Genomic DNA, 15171 nt, shown 5'->3' on the forward strand with positions numbered 1-15171 from the left:
TAAATAGTTAACCATATACCTACCCAGACCATCTGCATTGACCCTTTTTGCACCAACTCTTGACACATCACATACAGTTGAAGTCGGAAGTTTACATACACCTTAGCGAAATACATTTAAACTCAGTTTTTCACAATTCCTGACATTTAATCCTAGTAAAAATTCCCTGTCTTAGGTCAGTTAGGATCACCACTTTATTTTAAGAATGTGAAATGTCAGAATAATAGTAGAGATAATTGTTTATTTCAGCTTCTATTTCTTTCATCACATTCCCAGTGGGTCAGAAGTTTACATACACTCAATTAGTATTTGGTAGCATTGCCTTTAAATTGTTTAACTTGGGTCAAATGTTTTGGGTAGCCTTCCCCAAGCTTCCCACAATAAGTTGGGTGAATTTTGGCCCATTTCTCCTGACAGAGCTGGTGTAGTCAGGTTTGTAGGCCTCCTTGCTCACACACACTTTTTCAGTTCTGCCCACAAATGTTCTATAGCATTGAGGTCAGGGCTTTGTGATGGCCACTCCAATTCCTTGACTTTGTTCTCCTTAAGCCATTTTGCCACAACTTTGGAAGTATGCTTGGGGTCATTGTCCATTTGGAAGACGCATTTGCGACCAAGCTTTAACTTCCTGACTGATGTCTTGAGATGTTGCTTCAATATATCCACTTAATTTTCATTCCTTATGATGCCATCTATTTTGTGAAGTGCACCAGTCCCTCCTGCAGCAAAGCACCCCCACAGCATGATGCTGCCACCCCCGTGCTTCACGGTTGGGATGGTGTTCTTCGGCTTGCAAGGAACCCCCTTTTTCCTCCAAACATAACGATCGTCATTATGGCCAAACAGTTATATTTTTCTTTCATCAGTCAAGAGGACATTTCTCCAAAAAGTAAGATCTTTGTCCCCATGTGCAGTTGCAAACCGTAGTCTGGCTTTTTTATGGCGGTTTTGGAGCAGTGGCTTCTTCCTTGCTGAGCGGCCTTTCAGGTTATGTCGATATAGGACTCGTTTTACTGTGGATATAGATACTTTTGTACCTGTTTCCTCAAGCATCTTCACAGGGTCCTTTGCTGTTGTTCCGGGATTGATTTGCACTTTTCGCACCAAAGTACGTTCATCACTAGGAGACAGAACTCGTCTCCTTCCTGAGCGGTATGACGGCTGTGTGGTCCCATGGTGTTTATACTTGCGTACTATTGTTTGTACAGATGAACGTGGTACCTTCAGGCGTTTGGAAATTGCTCCCAAGGATGAACCAGACTTGTCGAGGTCTACCATTTATTTTCTGAGGTCTTGGCTGATTTCTTTTGATTTTCCCATGATGTCAAGCAAAGAGGCACTGAGTTTGAAGGTAGGCCTTGAAATACATCCACAGGTACACCTCCAATTGAATCAAATGATGTCAATTAGCCTATCAGAAGCTTCTAAAGCCATGACATCATTTTCTGGAATTTTCCAAGCTGTTTAAAGGCACAGTCAACTTAGTGTATGTAAACTTCTGACCCACTGGAATTGTGATACAGTGAAATTGTGATATAAGTAAAATAATCTGTCTGTAAACAATTGTTGGAAAAATTACTTGTGTCATGCACAAAGTAGATGTCCTAACCGACTTGCCAAAACTATAGTTTGTTAACCAGAAATTTGTGGAGTGGTTGAAAAACGAGTTTTAATGACTCCAACCTAAGTGTATGTAAACTTCCGACTTCAACTGTATGCTGCTGCTACTGTTTATTTATCCTGTTGCTTAGTCACTTTACCCCTACCTATATGTAGGCCTACATATCTACCTGTTAAGGGAGGTTTCCTATTTAAGAATGCACTGGGAGAGATAGGAGCTAAAACAGGGTGCAGGTGTCCCAGTTAGAGGACAAGGATAGAGCAGAGCGACTTGAGGTTAATGTTTAGCGAGTTTGAGCCTCCATTTATGCTCTCCTTTCAAATCATCCATTTAATTTCCAGCATTGATTTGTATGTGCTAAGAAAAACAGAAAAATATTTATTAGCATATTTCATATAAAGAATTCACGTGATCATATCGTATATCATAAATATTACTTGTCATACACATAACAATCTCAGAGCCAGTAGCCAAACCATAATTATATCAAACTGATTATTTCCATGTCATAATTATCTTCATAAACTATAATTCCCTCTAAAGCATTTACAAAATAGATTCATTTCCAGGAATATCCAACATTACCATCAAACCATTCTATGACTATTCACAACAGTGCATCTTCAGATGCACATTGATTGACACAAACCAGAAAGGAGAATGTAAACATATGGTGGGCTACTCAAGTTGGAGATTGGACACATGTACATAGAGGAAATACAAGGGATAAATGCTAGAGAGTTCTTCCAAGGCATGGATTGTTCTTTTTCGGTGAGGTTTAACGGTGGTTGGCATCCAATATGTTGCATTACCGCCCCCAACTGAACTGTACTATAAATCCATTACACTTCGTGATACAAAATAGGAAACGGGAAAAATAAAATCCGAATATTTTTTATTACCCTACCAACTAACCCTACACTCATTAAAACCCATCACCTTATTCCACTATTTTAACCCTATCTGATCCTTTCCCAGGCCAACGACCTGAGAGGATGGGACACTACCACTCAACACACCCTGTAACTCTTCTGAAGTCAAATCTCGTACCTCCAAGTACTTCTCTGCAGCTGCCACCACATCTATTTTCTGTGACTTACGTTCCATTTCTGCAGTACAGTTGATAACCATTGCTATGAACGCTAAGAAGCCAACCTTACTGAAGCATATATCACTCATTGGCCTGTCCCTCTGTGCTGACACAGATCTACTATTCACAGGGATCCTCTTAGAACCCCTCACCCTTGACCCATCCTCTTCTACAGTCTTCCCTGCCTCAGCATACGACACTTTCTGCACTACTCTGACTCTAGTCACCTCAACCTGCCTCTCTCACACCAGACACTTCTGATCCCCAGCAACATGTGCACATCTACAGTTGACGCATACAACTTTATCCACTGAAACTACACAATCCTCTATCCCATGCCCTCCTGCACACTTCCCACATATTGGAATCTCCCTCCTACACACTGCTGCGACATGACCATAAACGTTGCACCTGAAACAGAGCGTTTTTGGCGAATCCACTAGGATATAACTGATATATCCTAACATGACCTTGTTGGGTAAAGGACTCAAAAGGACTGACAGTGACTCCTCTGTTTCACCACCGGGTCTGCTTCGCACCAAACGGTGGGCGTCACAAACACCGGGAATCTTCAACTTCAATTGCTCCACCTCCACACTTAATGCTACCCCAGAAATCACTCCTTTCAATGGTGCCCTGTTCCTAAGAACAAAGCAAGAAACAGATCTTGATCCAAGTTGCATCGCACAGAGCACCTGCTCCCTCTGATCTGAGGAAACACAAACATCACAAGTCCACTTTGGATTACCTACACCGACTCAACAGCACCCACCATATTTTCCTCCCAAACTGAAACCACCCATGGATCAGCCAAAAGGCCTGGTTCCAAACTCTTCAAAAATCTCACTTCCACTGGACCAAACTTATCTTTATCATAACCATGTCCATCAATGCAAGGCTCAGGCTCTGAGCTCCTCACAACACCTTCTACCCCTTCCATTTCACCTCCAGAACTCGAACTGGCGTCTGGCTCACTAAAATACTTATTATTATTATTATTAGTCTTCTTCTGTGGGTTTTATGGCAGACTACAACCCAACAAGGTGTATTACCACCACCAACTGGACGGTGTTGAAAAAACCAAGGTAAAAATAAAACCCATACGTGATAGGGAAAACTAACTTAATCCACCCAAAATAAAACAATATAAAATACACATTGGACAAAACCAAAACTTATTTCTTCCTTCAAATCTCCATATCTCCTTTCTTAGGCTCTATGACCTGAGAGGGTGGTACGGCTTGTGACAATACTCCATGTAACTCCTCCGCCGAGAAGTCTTTCAGTCCCAGGAACCGTTCCGCCGCATCCACAATGATAGCTATTTTCCTGGACTTCCTCTCCACCTTGGCAGTACCATTAATCAACCTAGCTGTAAAAGCCACAAAGTCCACCTTCTTAATTTTTAACGTACACTACCGTTCAAAAGTTTGGGGTCACTTAGAAATGTCCTTGTTTTCCATGAAAACATACATGAAATGAGTTTGAATAGGAAATATAGCAAAATGCATAGGAAATGTAGTCATTGACAAGGTTAGAAATAATGATTTTTAATATAAATAATAATTGTGTCCTTCAAACTTTGCTTTCATCAAAGAATCCTCCATTTGCAGCAATTACAGCCTTGCAGACCTTTGGCATTCTAGTTGTCAATTTGTTGAGGTAATCTGAAGAGATTTCACCCCATGCTTCCTGAAGCATCTCCCACAAGTTGGATTGGCTTGATGGGCACTTCTTACGTACCATACGGTCAAGCTGCTCCCACAACAGCTCAAAAGGGTTGAGATCCAGTGACTGTGCTGGCCACTCCATTATAGACAGAATACCAGCTGACTGCTTCTTCCCTAAATAGTTATTGCATAGTTTGGAGCTGCGCTTTGGGTCATTGTCCTGTTGTAGGAGGAAATTGGTTCCAATCAAGCGCCGTCCACAGGGTGTGGCATGGCGTTGCAAAATGGAGTGATAGCCTTCCTTCTTCAAGGTCCCTTTTACCCTGTACAAATCTCCCACTTTCCCACCACCAAAGCACCCCCAGACCATCACATTGCCTCCACCATGCTTGACAGATGGCATCAAGCACTCCTCCAGCATCTTTTCATTTGGTCTGCGTCTCACAAATGTTCTTCTTTGTGATCCGAACACCTCAAACTTCGATTTGTCTGTCCATAACACTTTTTTCCAATCTTCCTCTGTCCAGTGTCTGTGTTCTTTTGCCCATCTTAATATTTTCTTTTTATTGGCCAGTCTGAGATATGGCTTTTTCTTTGCAACTCTGCCTAGAAGGTCAGCATCCCGGAGTCGCCTCTTCACTGTTGACGTTGAGACTGGTGTTTTGTGGGTACTATTTAATGAAGCTGCCAGTTGAGGACCTGTGAGGCATCTGTTTCTCAAACTAGACACTAATGTATTTGTCCTCTTGCTCAGTTGTGTACCGGGGCCTCCCACTCCTCTTTCTATTCTGGTTAGAGCCAGTTTGCGCTGTTCTGTGAAAGGAGTAGTACACAGCGTTGTACGAGATCTTCAGTTTCTTGGCAATTGCTCGCATGGAATAGCCTTCATTTCTCAGAACAAGAATAGACTGACAAGTTTCAGAAGAAAGTTATTTGTTTCTGGCCATTTTGATTCTGTAATCGAACCCACAATTCCTGATGCTCCAGATACTCAACTAGTCTCAAGAAGGCCTGTTTTATTGCTTCTTTAAATCAGCACAACAGTTTTCAGCTGTGCTAACATAATTGCAAAAGGGGTTTCTAATGATCAATTAGCCTTTTTAAATTATTAGCAAACACAACATGGCATTGGAACACAGGACTGATGGTTGCTGATAATGGGCCTCTGTACATCTATGTAGATATTCCATTAAAAAAAATCTGCAGTTTCCAACTACAATAGCCATTTACAACATTAATAATGTCTACACTGTATTTCTGATCAATTTGATGTTATTTTGATGGACAAAGAAATTGCTTTTCTTTAGAAAACAAGGGAATTTCTAAGTGACCCCAAACTTTTGAACGGTAGTGTATCTGGGTCCTGCTGTTTAACGGCACCCCCTGCAACCTTCATTGAAGGCCTATCCACCACCATGGACTCATCAGGAACACCATTTGAACCCTCAACCCTTTTAACAGCCGCTGCATATGAAATGCTCTGGATAGCCCTGACTTTGGCCACCTCATTCTCTTTCACCCTTGTTGGGCATTCCAAAGATGTGGCTTCATGGTTCCCAGCACGATTGCAACATGTCACATTTTCATCACTTTTAAAAACACATGATATGATATTTTCCACAACTTGAACATCTTGGCTTCTTGCTTCTGCAAACACTTGAAACATGTCCAAAAGCTTTACAATGATCACACTGCATTGGTCTTGGAACAAATTATCTGACTCTGTAGTTTATATATCCCAACTGCACTTGAGCAGGGAGAGACTCCATATTAAAAAACTAAATAACAGATAGTCTTCACTTTTTCTTCATTCACCACGATTCATCCGACGAGCATCAATCACTCCAGGAATATTTTAAAACTCTGCAACATCGACTTCCCAGAAAACGCCAGACATTACCACACGCTACTTCTGATCCTCCGAAGAATAAAACATCTAAACAAGCCTGCCTCTCGTGATCCTCACTCTCTCCACCAGTTTGGATATATCAAATGGATTCTTCAAAATTGGTAATCCAATCAGCTGCTCCTCATTAACAAACTGTACTCCTACAAGATAAGGGACATTCTCATTACTGTATGCTACTTTGCTCCGTTTTCTATTCTTTTGGAAAACATTCAAATTCTCCTTGATTACCCCGCCATTACATTCACGCTCCACATCAGCGTCAGCTTCAACCATCTTTTACATTTACATTACATTTACATCATTTAGCAGACGCTCTTATCCAGAGCGACTTACACATTTTAGAGCTCAGCAAGGCTGAACTAAAAGACAAAGGGAACTCAGGTATTTAATAGGGGAATTAGTTGCAGGTGCGCTCAGAGCATAGAGATGTATAGAGGTCTCTAGTGCCCAAAAGCCTGTACATCTCTATGGCTCCAAGGTGCCTGCAGTTAAAAGGACAGTTAACTAAAAAGTAATAATGAAAGATGAGAGCCTTTTCGTCAGCCACCTTCAAAAGCGTTTTCTGCAGGTTTTTCTCTGCTGGTGAACGTTATTTATAATAGGGGTTTCTGAAATGAAAATGGATGGCCGTCTCGTAGCGCTTGAAAAAAGAGTATTCACCCTCCCCTATACACAAAATAATAATTAAAACAAAGTGGATACCAGAGAACATGTCTACCGTTTACTCTCACTTCTTGGACAGACCAGAGCCTTTGATATGCAGTTTTAGAAACTGTTCTTTATCCTGTAAGCATTACATGGCAACGCAGGAATTTTAATCGCGCACAAGGCTGTGGGCCAGAAGGTTGTGGGTACGCAGACCACCGTGGACAATAGTAGACGTAGAAAGATCTCATTTATATTAAAAGCATTGCATGAATCTATCATCGTATTTTCAGGTCAGAGAAAGAATTGCCTTTTATAAAAATTTCTTGCAATTCTACATAATTTTCCCTAAAAGCCCTCTCGGTTTCAACATCTTCTATTGTACAGTAAGTGAATAGCTTAATACATTGATAGTGATAGAATTAGTTTACTTCCCAAGCAAAGTCTGCCTTTGAATGTCAAATAAACGAAACAATGTATCCCCATATGCATCAGTCACTTCTTTCCCGGGTATTTTACAACTCGCTTCTAGCATAAAGCATGCGGACAAAAGCTCTGTTATAGATCACTTTAGATAATCGGATCCGTTTTATTTTCTTAAATCTTAAGCTAACAAGGGGTAGGCCTGTGCTTTTTGCCATTTTCTTTAATAAAAGGTAGGGCCCTACTACACAATGAGATAGCCTTTATTTTGCCCCATAGGATCAATAGCTTCTTTAAAAAAGTAGTCTAACTGTGGAGTGTAGCCCAAAAACATGGCATAGACTATGTAGGGAATGCGCGGCAAATCTGTCAATGAAGTAACAGCATGCAGACAAAACAGGCCTTTCGCAATATTTAAAATACAATCGCGGGAAAAACAGGTTGGAAAGCAAATGGCTCCTGCTGAAAAGAGAAAACTCTAATCTGTCTGCTGTAGGCTACCAAATACTTTTTCAAAGTAAAACAAGAGAAATAAATAGTTTTTTGGCATGAGCGCATCGGCCGTCATCGGCTAGTGAGCTGCACATCTTTGGTGAGTTAGTGAAACTGGATATAATTTTAAGGACTATAATTTACTCCTCATATTGTAGTCAACAATATGTGTCTTTACACACCTAGGCCTAGGCTATTGATGGATTCAAGACAAGGTCGTTTTTATTTATCTCAGATTCTCAGTTTGTCAGTGTCAAAGTAGCTGGTCATTTCGATCATTTGTGCAGTATTATGATGCTTTCAAGACACAGGAGGTTGGTGGCACTTTAATTGGGGAGGACCGGCTCATGGTAAAGTCTGGAGCGGAATAGGTGGAATGGTATCAAACACATGGTTTCCATGTGGTTGATGCCATTCCATTGGCTCCGTTCAGGCCATTGTTATGAGCCGTCCTCCCTTCAGGAGCCTCCCGTGTTTCAAGACAACTGGGAACTCCGAACAAAAACGAGGTCAAATCATTAGCCTACATCAGTGATCTTCAGGTTGGAAAGTCGGAGCTCTAGAAAGAGGCCTGAGTTCCGGTCTTGGAATTACGAGTTGGATGACTGTTCAAAATTAATTTGCCCAGTTGCTGCTAGTTTGTTTTGAGTTCCCAGTTGTCTTGAATGCACTGAAGTCAGAAGTAGGAGATTTCCCAGTTCCAAATTCCATGTTCCCAGTTGTTTTGAACGCAGCATTAAAAAATATTATGCCAAAAAGGACATGGAATTGAATGAAATGCGTTTATAAAAGGCAAACATTTTCCCAGAGCCTGTAACTTCTGTAATGCCTCAATGCAAATGTAATGATGTGCATGCAATGTTGATTTTTTTCCTCATGCGTTTCCGGTACCTCAGAGCTCCCCAGGTCACCCCCCTCTCGCGCTCACTTTTTGTTCCGGGACCTCCCGATTTACAAATTAAGAAATGCTCATACCCCCTCAATTCGAGTCTTGGTTTTGACTTCACTTCACTTCACAACTGCACTTCACTGACACAGAGGTAGGCTATATAAAGAGTACATGGTCGGTGGAGGAAGTTACCAACAAATCTATGGATATGGTAGCCTATAGCCTAATTTCGTCAGTGTATTTCTTAAATAAAAATAAATAGGCTCCAACAAAAAGCCCTCTTGTTGTTAGTAAAGTCTAATTAAAATGAAGATGGTTTAAATGAATTATGCCTACTCGAATTTGCCTACTTTCAGCACTATGAGAATTTCCAAGTTTCAGCACTACAATGTAAGTTACTCGAATCTGGCTTATTCTGAGGTCAATAACTCAGATAAATACATCACGGGCAAGAAACATATTGTTTTTAACAAAATCAATTATAGTAGTAGCAGGCTATCAAAGTTGACCTCCGGTCCTCCTTCTCATCTTTGCTCTCTTCTTCTCAAACTGAACAGAACATAGGCTATAGGCTAGTCCGCGCGCAAGATAGTGAATTTTTTGGGACTAGGCCTAATAAAAAAAATAATAATATGAAGAAACCATTGACTCTCCTCCTGAACTGCCACCGTAGCCCTACACAGCACACAGAAACGTTTTTGATCAGCAAGAGCATAGCAGGGCTCAGGGTTGGAATATCCATTGCAGTTCGTAATGCAGCCTAATTTTATTTACACCATCCCCGCAGCTATCTTAGCAATATAACTTTGCTCTGTGCTTCTCTGAGCATGCATTTCATAGCGTATAGGCTATGGGTCATTTGATTGAGACCACACTAAATAGTCTATAGGCACACTTGATATTGCACGTCCAGCAGAGAGTCAGAGATGAGGGGTGGCATCAGGCACACATCGATAAACAGTGGGGAAAAAAAGTATTTAGTCAGCCACCAATTGTGCAAGTTCTCCCACTTAAAAAGATGAGAGAGGCCTGTAATGTTCATCATAGGTACACGTCAACTATGACAGACAAATTGAGATTTTTTTTCTCCAGAAAATCACATTGTAGGATTTGTTATGAATTTATTTGCAAATTATGGTGGAAAACAAGTATTTGGTCACCTACAAACAAGCAAGATTTCTGGCTCTCACAGACCTGTAACTTCTTCTTTAAGAGGCTCCTCTGTCCTCCACTCGTTACCTGTATTAATGGCACCTTTTTGAACTTGTTATCAGTATAAAAGACACCTGTCCACAACCTCAAACAGTCACACTCCAAACTCCACTATGGCCAAGACCAAAGAGCTGTTAAAGGACACCAGAAACAAAATTGTAGACCTGCACCAGGCTGGGAAGACTGAATCTGCAATAGGTAAGCAGCTTTGTTTGAAGAAATCAACTGTGGGAGCAATTATTAGGAAATGGAAGACATACAAGACCACTGATAATCTCCCTCGATCTGGGGCTCCACGCAAGATCTCACCCCGTGGGGTCAAAACGATCACAAGAACGGTGAGCAAAAATCCCAGAACCACTCGGGGGGACCTAGTGAATGACCTGCAGAGAGCTGGGACCAAAGTAACAAAGCCTACCATCAGTAACACACTACGCCGCCAGGGACTCAAATCCTGCAGTGCCAGACGTGTCCCCCTGCTTAAGCCAGTACATGTCCAGGCCCGTCTGAAGTTTGCTAGAGTGCATTTGGATGATCCAGAAGAGGATTGGGAGAATGTCATATGGTCAGATGAAACCAAAATATAACTTTTTGGTAAAAACTCAACTCGTCGTGTTTGGAGGTCAAAGAATGCTGAGTTGCATCCAAAGAACACCATACCTACTGTGAAGCATGGGGGTGGAAACATCATGCTTTGGGGCTGTTTTTCTGCAAAGGGACCAGGACAACTGATCCATGTAAAGGAAAGAATGAATGGGGCCATGTATCGTGAGATTTTGAGTGAAAACCTCCTTCCATCAGCAAGGGCATTGAAGATGAAACGTGGCTGGGTCTTTCAGCATGACAATGATCCCAAACACACCGCCCGGGCAACGAAGGAGTGGCTTCGTAAGAAGCATTTCAAGGTCCTGGATTGGCCTAGCCAGTCTCCAGATCTCAACCCCATAGAAAATCTTTGGAGGGAGTTGAAAGTCTGTGTTGCCCAGCGACAGCCCCAAAACATCACTGCTCTAGAGGAGATCTGCATGGAGGAATGGGCCAAAATACCAGCAACAGTGTGTGAAAACCTTGTGAAGACTTACAGAAAACGTTTGACCTGTGTCATTGCCAACAAAGGGTATATAACAAAGTATTGAGAAACTTTTGTTATTGACCAAATACTTATTTTCCACCATAATTTGCAAATAAATTCATTAAAAATCCTACAATGTGATTTTCTGGAATTTTTTTTCTCATTTTGTCTGTCATAGTTGACGTGTACCTATGATGAAAATTACAGGCCTCTCTCATCTTTTTAAGTGGGAGAACTTGCACAATTGGTGGCTGACTAAATACTTTTCCCCCCCACTGTATAACCTAATATGCAACTAATTCTAAAACAAATATAGAAATGTCATCAATTACATGACCCTCCCCTGGACTAGATTAACAAATACTAAACCCTCCCCTTGACTGAAATTCTAAAAGCATGACCCTCCCCCATTTTCCTCTAGGTAACCATTCTGTAAATGTTGATCCATCCCTAAGCGGCCTGGTTTAATCTGGGTCATTCTTGACCTCAGGCAAGGGAATCAGACAGGCCTCCGGTCTGAGGTAAGTTCGAAGTTGGCCCAGAAGTGGTCAGCCAGGATTTGGCTATGACGTTAGAGCTGTTGACCAACGAGACCACTATCAGCGTAGATAACTTGAGGAGAGAGCTGCCACACCGCCCCATGAGAAGCAAGTTGGGAGTGACTGGGTCCGGGTCAGGGTCAGGTAGGAGGATAATGAAGGGGAGTGGTACTGCCGCCCCATGGAGCACCATGTGTGGTAGTTCTGGAGGAGGGTGACATGCCTGAATGGCAATTTGATGAAGGGGGTATGGTTTGCCATCCATCGGAACAACACTATGAGGATCTGACCCTGGAGGATGAGGTGGAGTTGGCTTGCACGCCACAGGAAGGGGCCTTGGAGGGTCCTCTTTCCTAGGAGCCAGGTTGAATTCAGGTGAGAGAGTGAGATGACTGTAGATGGGTTTTCTTGATTTGAGAGCACTCAGCTCTTCTGGTAAACACTCTGCCTGGACTTGCTGTGGGAGAAGTGTTTCAGCCTTGGTGCCAGCCACCCTTCAACCACTTTCTCTGTGACTTTTAGAAGGTCATGCCAGGTCTGGAATTGGGTGGCATCAGGAAGTTTAGTGCTGGGATATAGTGTGACATTGAGGCAGTAGGTTACCTTCTTCAGCTCCTCTGTTGCCTCTTCCACCATGGGAGTTGATGTCCATGTTGGCCGTGCTGGCGAATCAGAGCCAGGGCCAGACTGGCATTCTTCTGGTGGGCGTGGCCCAGAAGGCAGAAATGGGTTGGTAACCCACCAGACTGTGAAGGCTGGAATGGGTCTTGGGTCTGGACCCCACTAGTAAACAGTGAAGGCTGAGGTGGATTTGGTGACCTACTTGGCAGTTCTGGCTGAGGTGGGGCTTGAATGTAGACCCCACTTGGGTGTGTGATGTGTAAAACCAGCCACGACGCGGACACCGACGTCTTGCTGCCGGACAAGCTAAACACCTTCTTCGCCCGCTTCGAGGAAAACAGTGCCGCCGACGCAGGCCACCACCTCTTCCGAGGACTGTGAGCTCTTGTTCTCCATGGCCGACGTAAGACATTTAAGTGTGTTAAGCCTCACAAGGCTGCCGGCCCAGACGGCATCCCTAGCCGAGTCCTCAGATCATGCGCAGACCAGCTGGCTGGAGTGTTTACGGACATATTCAATCTCTTCCTCTCCTAATATGCTGTCCCCACTTGCTTCAAGATGTTCACCATTTTTCCTGTACCCAAGAAATGGAAGGTAACTGAACTAAATAACTATTGCCCCGTAGCACTCACTTCTGTCATCAAGAAGTGTTTTGAGAGGCTAGTTAAGGATCATATAATCTCCACCTTGCCCGACACCCTAGACCCACTGCAATTTGCCCCAATAGATCCACGGATGACACAATAGCCATCGCACTGCACACTGCCCTATCCCATCTGGACTAGAGGAAACCTATGTAAGAATGCTGTTCATAGACTATAGCTCAGCCTTCAACACCATAGTACCCTCCAAGCTCGTCATTAAGCTCGGGGGCACTGAGTCTGAATCCCGCCCTGTGCAACTGGGTCCTGGACTTCCTGACGGACCACCCCAGGTGGTGAAGGTAGGCAACAACACCTCCACTACGCTGATCCTCAACACAGGGGCCCCTGTGGACTTCAGGAGACAGAAGAGGGAGCACGCTTCCATCCACATCAACGGGGAGAAGGTGAAAAGCTTTAAGTTCCTCTACGTACACATCACTGACAATCTGAAATGGTCCACCCACACAGACAGTATGGTGAAGAAGGCGCAACAGCACCTCTTCAACCTCAGGAGGCTGAAGAAATTTGGCTTGGCCCCTAAGCCCCTCATAACATTTTACAGATGCACCATTGAGAGCATCCTGTCGGGCTGTATCACCGCCTGGTACGGCAACTGCACTGTCCACAACCCCAGGGCTCATCAGAGGGTGGTGCGGTCTGCCCAACGCATCACCGGGGGCACACTGCCTCCAGTACATCTACAAAACCCGGTGTCACAAGAAGGCCAAAAATATCATCAAGGACCTCAGCCACCCGAGCCACGGCCTGTTCACCATGCTACCATCCAGAAGGTGAGGTCAGTACAGGTGCATCAAAGCTGGGACAGAGTGACTGAAAAACAGCTAATATCTCAAGGCCATCAGAATGTTGAATAGTCACCACTAGCCGGCCTCCGCCCAGTACCTTGCCCTGAACTTTAGTCACTAGCCGGCTACAACCCGGTTACTCAACCCTGCACCTTAGAGGCTGCTGCCTATGTACATAGACATGGAACACTGGTGACTTTAATAATGGAACACTGGTCACTTTAATAATGTTTACATACTGTTTTACCCACTTCATATGTATATACAGTATTCTAGTCAAGGCCTATCCTATTTAAATATTGCTGTACATGTACTATTCTATCCTACGTATTTTTCAGGTATACTACATATTCTATCAATATACTGTCCATAATGTCTATACATCCCATCATATACAGTTGAAGTCGGAAGTTTACATACACTTAGGTTGGAGTCATTAAAACTTGTTTTTCAACCACTCCACAAATGTCTTGTTAACAAACTATGGCAAGTCGGTTAGGACATCTACTTTGTGCATGACACAAGTAATTTTTCCAACAATTGTTTACAGACAGATTATTTCACTTATAATTCACTGTATCACAATTCCACAATTCCAGTGGGTCAGAAGTTTACATACACTAAGTTGGCTGTGCCTTTAAACATGTCATGGCTTTAGAAGCTTCTGATAGGCTAATTGACATAATTTGAGTCAATTGGAGGTGTACCTGTGGATGTATTTCAAGGCCTACCTTCAAACTCAGTGCCTCTTTGCTTGACATCATGGGAAGACCTCCACAAGTCTGGTTCATCCTTAGGAGCAATTTCCAAACGCCTGAAGGTACCACGTTCATCTGTATAAACACCATGGGACCACGCAGCCGTCATACCGCTCAGGAAGGAGACGCGTTCTGTCTCCTAGAGATTAATGTACATTGGTGCGAAAGTGCAAATCAATCCCAGAACAACAGCAAAGGACCTTGTGAAGATGCTGGAGGAAACAGGTACAAAAGTATCTATATCCACAGTAAAACGAGTCCTATATCAAATAACCTGAAAGGCCGCTCAGCAAGGAAGAAGCCACTACTCCAAAACCGCCATAAAAAAGCCAGACTACGGTTTGCAACTGCATATGGGGACAAAGATCGTACTTTTTGGAGAAATGTCCTCTGGTCTGATGAAACAAAAATAGAACTGTTCGGCCATAATGACCATCGTTATGTTTGGATGAAACAGGGGGTCGCTTGCAAGCCGAAGAACACCATCCCAACCGTGAAGCACGGGGGTGGCACCATCATGCTTTGGGGGTGCTTTGCTGCAGGAGGGACAGGTGCACTTCACAAAATAGATGGCATCATGAGGATGGAAAAGTATGTTATTCCTCAATAAAGTAGCTACAGTGAGGGAAAAAAGTATTTGATCCCCTGCCGATTTTGTACATTTGCCCACTGACAAAGACATGATCAGTCTATCATTTTAATGGTAGGTTTATTTGAAAAGTGAGAGACAGAATAACAACAAACAAATCCAGAAAAACGCATGTCAAAAATGTTATAAAT

Source organism: Coregonus lavaretus, assembly GCF_964263955.1.
Source record: "Coregonus lavaretus genome assembly, chromosome: 5".
NCBI lineage: Eukaryota > Metazoa > Chordata > Actinopteri > Salmoniformes > Salmonidae > Coregonus > Coregonus lavaretus.